The sequence below is a fragment of the Cryptomeria japonica genome, chromosome 5 (genome assembly GCF_030272615.1).
Source record: "Cryptomeria japonica chromosome 5, Sugi_1.0, whole genome shotgun sequence".
NCBI lineage: Eukaryota > Viridiplantae > Streptophyta > Pinopsida > Cupressales > Cupressaceae > Cryptomeria > Cryptomeria japonica.
In genome coordinates, this window is record NC_081409.1 from 853,322,084 (window position 1) to 853,331,766 (window position 9,683).

Here is a 9,683-nt window from a genome sequence, read left to right on the forward strand (position 1 = left end):
CTAATGCTTACTAGGGAAAGTAATGAAATCTGTGAGTAGCTATATGCCCCCCCCTGTTTCGACTTGCTTATTAGGGAGGTGAAATAGGGTAGCATGTTTACTTGCGACAAATTGTGTAAGAGAGTATTAATGAGGGGTGTTCACTAAATAGGCTTCATCAGAGCACTTTTTGGAACATCCCGAGAGTAGGGGAAGGAAAGTACGATTCCAACGCAACAAACGGCTCAAAAATTGCATCTCCCAAACTCAAGTTATGATAAGATGAATGATAGAGGGAAAATTAAGGTTTCAAAAAGTAAGAACAAGAAAACGAGAGTATATACCTAGAAAGTGACACTTGTATTCGTCACTTTGTCGATTTAGAATACTATTCAGTGCAGTGGAGCCCACCTAGCCATCACCATGCCTTCACGATGACCAGAGCATCCCACGAGGATCGAGATCCTGCGCCAGGCCGTGATCGAAGATGAGCCACTGGACGAGGTGAGTTGACTGAACGTTTGATTTTTGATTTTTCGCATGTTTGACTTTTCCGTGATCATATGCGGGCCTCGAAGGCTGACCGGGGCCCACCCAGGGCGCCATGGTCCCTGAGGGGTGCCCTGGTCCCTCCAGGGCGCCATGGTCCCTGACAGGGGTGCCATGGTCCCTGCAGGGGCACCATGGTCCCTGACAGGGCGCCATGGTCCCCAATCAGGGCCTGGCAAGAGGTTCCGGGGCTAGCATACGATGTGCGATGGTTTGCATTTGCGATTTCGATGATCGAGTACTGATTATCATCATGTTTTCGGGTTGCAGGGTCTCCCGTACATGAGAGAGCACACAGCAGGACATATTCTTCGCACTTTGCGAGATCAGATTCCACGGCTGACTCAGTCAGAGAGAGACACACTATCGATTGTAGGATTGTGGTACGTGATTTTGATGCCGACCATTCGATTTCATCCTGCGATGCTGATGGCCTTGATGGAGCGATGGGATCCTGACACATGCACCTTTCACCTTCCAGTAGGAGAGCTGACGGTCACACTCAAGGATGTGTACCGTATATTTCGTCTTCGTATCAGAGGAGTGACAGTTACATACGTGACCGATCGGTCAATGGAGGATCATCAGAGAGAGCAGGTGTATTGCATAGGGAGAGTCATGCTGAGCGAGATGAGAGGTCGCATCATGGTCAGCTGGCTCTTACATCCTACATGGGAGGTACCACTTCTGAGACACCTTATGATAGCCATCATAGCACTAGCCGTCTGCCCTAATGGGCGAGGGACACATATGCATGGGGGCCTCACATGGTGTATCAGAGCGATGGAGAGACACAGGAGAGTGTATGCTTGGGGTCGGAGTATGCTTGCGCATCTCTATCATGACCTTGGGGAGTATGTATTCGGATAGGGTTGTAGTTTGATGACATGCACACTTCTACAGGTGTGGATTTTAGAGCACTTCACATGCACTAGGCCCGTCGGCTTTCCACTGAGTACAGCGAGCGAGCGACCTAGGGTGTTCGCTTATCCACTTACCAGAGAGTGGAGATTTGGTGATTTGTTGTATTGGAGAGTGATTATTGACAGACTGACATCTGAGGTGATAGTGTGGAGCCCTTACCTACTGATGCATAGATGGGATGGTATGGAGAGACAGTTAGCATGTCTATAGAGGAACCACCTACTGCGAGGACGATATGCACACATCATAGTCCCTTTCTACTTTGACCGAGTACGGAGGCAATTCGGACTAGAGCAGTGTGTTCCAGCCGATGTGCCCATCTATACTCGACACTCATGGGTCCTTCCCAGACCTGGAGCAGTAGCGAGACCGACGGTAGATGATATTGAGATGACAGATTTAGAGGGATCTGATCAGGATGTAGTCACTGACTATTCTACAGAGCCTGGAGCACAGCGTAGATATGTTTCATGGTTCATGAGATCATATCTAGGTCCTATCTTTCCACCAGATCATCCGACAGGCTATCCAGGCCCATGGAGACATGGAGACCGAGACGAGGATGAGGGATCCAGGTCAGAGGAGCCAGAGGAGGGAGAGGATCATGAGGAGGCAGAAGATCCTGATCCACCTACAGGCGATCAGCCCAGTGACGAGGAGGAGGAGGATGAGGATGCAGATAGAGAGGAGGACGAGGAGGATGCAGGTGATGATGTGGATGAGGACGAGGACGAGGAGGATGACAAGGAGGAGGATAGAGATGATGAGGAGGAGTCGGATGCAGCTCCCCACCATTCAGGAGACGATACCATAGCTCTGGATCCACCCCCTATTCTCCAATAGGGGGAACAGGAGGCGATACGGAGACCTGTCACCAGTACCGTCCAGCCTACACCCATCATGGATAGAGTATATGAGCGAGGGGAGCCTAGCGGTTCTTAGTCACAGATACTGCCATATCATGATCCCTCCTGGCGCGAGGGAGATCCAGGTATAGTAGGTTTATATTGATTGATTAATGTTTTGATGATAAAGAATGGTACTAACACAAAAATTTGTTCTACTGCCATAGCTAATGTGCAGGAATGGTGTTCCTTGATTCAGCAGGCAATGACAGACATTTCCATGATAGCACATATCCCCAGTTCCTCACAGATTGCCTATAGGCCTCAGGGGAATGCGGGTCGGCATGAGGATTTGTTTTTCCCATTCTGAGTACAGGTAGATATATGGAGGGAGAGAGAGAGAGTCCTATCAAAGGACCTCCAGCAGGCGTGGCAGAGAGAGAGAGTCCTATCAGAGGACCTCCAGCAGGTGCGGCGAGATCTAGTAGCGGCCCAGACCGAGGCTACCACCTATCGTGCGATCCTTATGGATAGGGATCATAGGAGTTCCTCTCGGAGTCACTCACGATCTGTATCGCGCTACACACCCATGGGTCCACCTCCACGGCCAGATCAGGAGGGAGCATCCAGTCGACACTCTCCAGCCACTAGCCCTAGGGATAGGAGATGATTGTATGATGTAGGAGAGGTCACATTTTGGATATACAGTGACCTATGTTTGTATACGATTCACACATATATATGTATATATACATGCTTCTCTTTTGTCTCAAATGTATTATCTTTAATGCCTAAAACAATGTATATTTTGCTTTGATTAAATCTAATATATTTGGTAAATGTACATGTATGTTCAGAATTTAATTTCCATGTGATTGATTTCTCAATGCTCCATGATTAAATTGATACATGTGTGACTTAATTAAAATATTTAATCAAGTACGACATTGATGATAAGGAAGGAATAAGCATTAAGTCTAAGAATCATATAACTAATGTGATTTAATTTGAACTTAAACACAACATGATACGATTCTACTTAACACATAAAGACATTATATAATATGCTAGCATAATGAAAAATGTAAATCTTTTACAATTTACATAAATGAATTCAAGACAAACTATAAAGTAAGAAGACATGCTTGTCAGGAACGAAGCAATATAGATTAACATAACATTTAATTCTATTTTGCTTTAATTAAGAAATACTAACATATTATCCAATGTTGAAGAATTGAAAAAGAAGATAGATGAAAAATGAAGAATTAAACATAATATCTACGCAAGTGCATAGCATTAATAGGTTCTTTAAGAGGCGTACCGTCTACATCCGCTATTTTGTAAGCACCTGATCCATAATCTTCAATAACGATATATGGTCCAAGCCAATTAGGACTAAATTTTCCCTTTTCTGCAGGTAAGGCATTCACATTGCGCTGATTCTCATAAAGGACTAAGTCACCTACTGAGAAGGAACGTTGAATAACCTTGTCATTATAGCTTCGTTGTAGAGTTTTGTGATATGCTTGAATATGCTCAAGAGCGTTTATGCGCTGTTTGTCAAGCATCTCAAGCTGTTGAAGTCGTTGTTCCCTATAAGAGTCATCATCTACTATACCTTTGAGAGAAACCCTAAGTGATGGAATTTCTAACTCTAAGGGCATAATAGCATCAACACCATAAACAAGATTATAAGGAGTAGTTCCTGTAGCAATTCGTACACTCGTTCAGTAGGCCCAAAGAGCATAGATCAGCTGATTACTCCAATCCTTACCATGCTTATTCACGGTTTTATGAAGAATTTGTTCAATTATCTTATTGGATGATTCGGCTTGGCCATTTGATTGAGGATAATATGGTGTAGAAAATCGATGTTTGATATGATACTTCTCGAGGAATTTCTTCACATCCTTGTTTTTAAACGATGTCCCATTATCTGAGATAATAGTGGAAGGTATCCCAAATCGAGAAATGATGTTTTCTAGAAGAAATTGACAAATCACTTCAGCAGTAGTAGAGCGAAGAGGAATAGCTTCTACCCACTTCGTAAAGTAATCTGTTGCAGTTATAATGAAGGTGTGTCCTTGAGATGAAGGAGGAGAAATTTTTCCAATAAGATCCAAACCCCATGCGGAGAAAGGCCAAGAAGCTACTTGAGAACGAAGTTCTTGGGTAGGAGCATGAATCAAATTATTGTGTTGTTGACATTGATGACATTTTTTAACAAATGAAAAGGAATCCTTCTGCATAGTTTGCCAATAGTATCCCATACGAAGCAACCTATGAACTAGGGATTTGCCCCCAAAATGCCCCCCACAGGCACTTGAATGTGCCTCTTCAAGAGCAACAGGGATTTCCGACTTGTTAAGACAACAGAGGAGAAGATCATCATAACCCCTTCGATAAAGGATATTAGAAAGGATGATATATCTAGCAGACAGCTTGCGGATTCTAGCCCTAGTGTTCCTATTAGCGGAATCAGGAAAGGTACCATCGGTCAAATATCTTACGATATGCAAGAACCATTCATCTGAGTCTACAAAGTCACAACATGTTATCAAGCTAGAATCATCCTCAATAGCTGGAGAAATAAGATTGTGAATAACGAAGTTAAGATCGACCATAGGGTCCTTTAAAGATACTAGAGAAGCCACACATGCCATTGCATCCGCATGTCGATTATCTTTTTGAGGAATGGGTTTCATGGTATAAGAATAGAAATTTTGTAATAAAGAGATAACAAGATCTTTATATTGTGATAGTTTGTCTTGTTTTGCTTGATACACTCCTATTACTTGTCTTATAATTAATTGCGAATCTCCATAGATATGTATGTGTTTTATATTCAGAGCCTAGGCTGCTTTTATTCCTGCTATAAGAGCCTAATACTCAGCAATGTTATTGGTACACAGGAAATTTAGACGATAGGATAAGGGAATAGGTTTCTTTGTAGGAGAAATCAGAACAACCCCTGCCCCCGATCCCGTACGACACTTAGAGCCATCAAAGTACAACTCCCAAGTTTCATCTTTCTCTATAGAAAGAATGAAGTCATCAGGAAAGGATTCAGGGTTAGGGAAGGAGAAAGGTGAAGGGGCCTCAACTAAGTGATCGGTCAACGCTTGTCCTTTAATTGCTCTTTGTGAAACAAATTTAAGGTCAAATTCAGTTAACATCATAACCCACTTAGCTAGACGTCCTGATAAATCAGTTTTAGAGAAAAGATGCTTCAAAGGATCAAACTTAACCATGACATGGACTTCTGAATTTAAAAGATAATGTCTCAATTTCTGAGTCACAAATACCAAGGCCAAGCATTGTCTTTCTATCACAGAATATCGGGTCTCATAATCGAGTAAGGTACGACTTATGTAATAAACTGGACATTCCTTACCATCTTTATCATGTTGTGCCAACAATGCTGCGAGAACATGAGAGGAAGCAGCTGTATACAGAAGGAAAGGTTTAGAAGGTTCAGCAGGTTGAAGAATAGGAGGACTAGCCAAATACACTTTTAAATCTTCAAATGCTTGCTGACAATCCTCATTCCATTGAAAAGTGATATCCTTTTTAAGAAGTTGAGTAAAAGGAAAGGTACGATCCGCAAGCTGAGACACGAACCTACGAATAGCTTGAATCTTTCCTTGTAAACTTTTAAGTTGAGACACATTTCTAGGAGGTGGCATGTTGACAATAGCATCTATTTTCTTAGTATCCACCTCAATCCCACGATGCAAAACTATGAATCCTAATAGTTTTCCACTATCCACACCAAAAACACATTTTTGGGGATTCAAGCGCATGTGATATTTACGAATTCTTTCAAAAATTTGTCGGAGGATTTTAACATGATCCATGCGAAGAAAAGATTTGACCAAAATATCATCAACATAATCCTCTAAAATCTTATGCATATAATCATGAAAGATAAGGGTCATCGCTCGTTGATAAGTTGCACCGACGTTTTTAAGTCCAAAAGGCATCATTATCTGACAAAACGTACCCCAAGGAGTGGTGAAAGCAGTTTTGAATTGATCTTGAGGGTTAATAAAAATTTGATTGTAACCTGAAAAACCATCCATGAAGGAAAGCAAGGCATGTCCTACCGTAGAATCAACTATCATGTCAATGTTTGGAAGAGGGAAATCATCTTTCAAGGAAGCTTTATTCAAATCTTGAAAGTTAGTACACATTCTTATTTTGTTGTCTGGTTTAGCCACAGCGACAATATTTGAAATCCATGGGGAATAGTCAATAGGGCGGATAAATCCAGCCTCCAATAATTTTTCAATCTCAGCCTTAACAAGCAGAGCCACCTTAGGATTCATTTTTCGAATCTTTTGTTTCACAGGCTTAGCGTCAAGAACTAAGACAATATTATGAGTAACGATCTTAGGATCTATACCAGGCATGTCAGAATATGCCCAAGCAAAGATCTCAGGGAATTCATGCAATAGTTCTTCATATTGTTTTTGTTCTTCTTCATCCAAACATTTCCCAATTTTAATGACTTTATCTTTATTGCAAGGATCCATCTTAACATCAGTGGTGTCACTTATGAGAAGATTACTTTGTTGAGGAGTATCCTTTAACTGAGGGAATTCTTTCACAATCTTATCATTATCAATCTCTTTTCCAAAATAGGCTTCGGTGTTCAAACAATAAGGGAGTCCCCTATTGTGATGATAACAAGGAAGAGTGTCATAGGCTCCCAAGAACTCAGCTAAAGCATCATCGGTAGGGAAGATATCCAAAGCACAATCACCCAAAGAATCCTCGTCAATATACTCAGGGTGTTGTATTGATAGAGATGTAGAAATAGCATTAACACTAATGCATGGTCTTTTAGAAGCTTTAGTACGTCTGCAGGGATTATAGCCAAGTCCAAAGGCATAATTGTGAAAATTAGTCTCTAGAGGAACTCTTATCCCTTGTTCATTAGCACCACAACCTTTTCCATGATACCCATGCTTAGCGAAAATGCAAAAACCACGACCATAACGATCAGCCATTTCAGGAAGAGAAGGTGGTTTTTCATAAGAGAAAGAATCAAACTCTTCATAATTATAGATGTGAGGAGAAGAAGTTTGAGAAGCGGCCACAAAATTATTACTCATAGATTTAGGTAAGGTTGATTGATTTTTAGCTTCTTCTTTCTTTTCAACTTTATGATTTTCAGCTTCTTCCTTCTTTCCAACTTTAATTTCTCTAGAAGGAACCTTATATTCACCTACAAAGGTAGGGTTAAAATCAAGAGATCCCCAATCATCTTCTGCGAGAACCTTCTCAGGATCAAAATCCTTTTCATGTGTATTTTCAAGTCGAGAAGGATCTTCTCCAGGAGTTCCAGACTCATCCAAAGGATTTTGATCATTGGAGAGCGAAGACTCATCGATAGGTTTCTTGTTTAAAGAGTCATCACTAGATGAGGATGGCTTAGAAGAATCTCCTTTGGAATTAGATGTTTGTAGACAAGCTTGAAAATTAGTATCACCCATCAAGGTGTATGTCTTATTGTTTTAAACGAATTTAACTTGTCTATGCAATGTAGAGGGGACAGCTTGCATGCTATGAATCCAAGGCCTCCCTAATAACAAGTTATATGTTAAATTTCCAGGCATAACATGGATAGGAGTAGGCAAAGTAATAGGTCCCACTGTGAGAGGTAAGGTGATGATACCTAATGAAGTCTTAGCCACATTGTCAAAGCCACGAATGGGACGAGAGTCAGGCTCCATAAGAGATGTATCCACATTCATCTTATGCAATAAATTAATGCTACACACATTAAGGCCAGAGCCATTATCTACTAGTGTTCATCTTATAGCAGTGTCTTTCATGACAACCACAATCATCAAGGGATCATATTGTTGTTGAATTTCACTAGTAGGCAACTCATCTTGGGTAAACACAATTTGAGCTTTAGGATTCATCACAGAGTTAACAAAAGATGCTATATTACTAGATGTATTCGGTGGAGGAACATTCAAATATTTCAAGGCATCTTGTAACATTCCATGATAAGCGGAATAAGTTTGAATCAAATCCCAAAGGAATATCTTAGCAGGGGTAGCTTTGAGTTGTTCTATGAGATCATATTCCTTACCCATAACTTGTGAAATACGGGGAGCTTAAGGAAGAATTGGTTGAGGATTAGGAAGAGAGACTGGAATAGTAGGAGGAGGATTAGGTTGCCTATTATTTCTGGTATGATAGGTATGGGCAACCACATGATAACTCTCTCTAGTTATTTGCTTAGCATAATTGTAAGGACTTATAGGTTTTCTTCCTTGCACGGTGATGATTGGTTTATTCGGAGTACGAAAGGAATCATGATCATACCTTCCTTGGACAATAAGGAGAGGAGTTTTAGGAATTTGAAAGGTGGGAGAAGGATAAGCACCTTGGACTTCAAAGAGAGGCTTGTTATATTCATTCAAATTTATCATGTTAACCAATTTAGAGGTCTTGTTTTTGTTTAAAGGTCTCGACAAAGCCACTAAGTCATCAAGAGCATCATCCAACAAAGCATGATCATATCGGTTAAAAGGTTTGTCTTTTGATTCAAAAGGAGACATCTCCTCATAGAGGGGATTATTGAAAACAACCATGTTACTAGATTCAGGGGAAGAGTGGATAGGAATGTATCCTTGAGAGGAACCATTCGACTTATCTTTCTCATCACACCTAAATGGCATAGTAACAAGGTTTATAAGTTTTTGATAAAATGAAGGTTTAGCAGCCTTTGGGTTCAAAAACTCATCTAATGCTTCATCTAATTCATCTTGGCTATACTCATAATAATCATCAAAAGTATGAACATTTTGCAAATAAAAATCTGACATTTTGAAAAGATCGCATAAAATTTAAACACACAATGCAAAGAAACACACTCCTCTTCTTTTTTTTTTTTTTTCTCTTTTAATAAAATGAAATGAAAACACACTAAATCTAAATCTAGATCTAATAAATGCAATGCAAGAGGAAGCAATGATAGATTCACGTCAGGTTCACCAAAATGTGTAGGGGAAAAAGCGAGACTAGGTTAATCATACCCTAATCCTACCTTTTGACACACATTACGGAATACGAAAGAGCCTAGAGATATCGCACAATTGGCTACTTCTTTTTGTGAAAGAGAGAGCCACGGGATATCTATTAGGATTTCTATTCCCTTGTTGAAATTGTAAGATCAAGTAATGCAAGTTCAAACCCTAATCTCAAAATGCAAGTATGAACTAATAACAAGATTGCAGAATTGAGATTAAACAATGAACAGCTGTAAGTACAAGGATGAAATAAGAATGCAGATATGTACCTGGAGTCAAAATCGGACTGAAAATGTTCAGGACGGGGGCGCGGGTGCCACTGTCCTGAAAACTG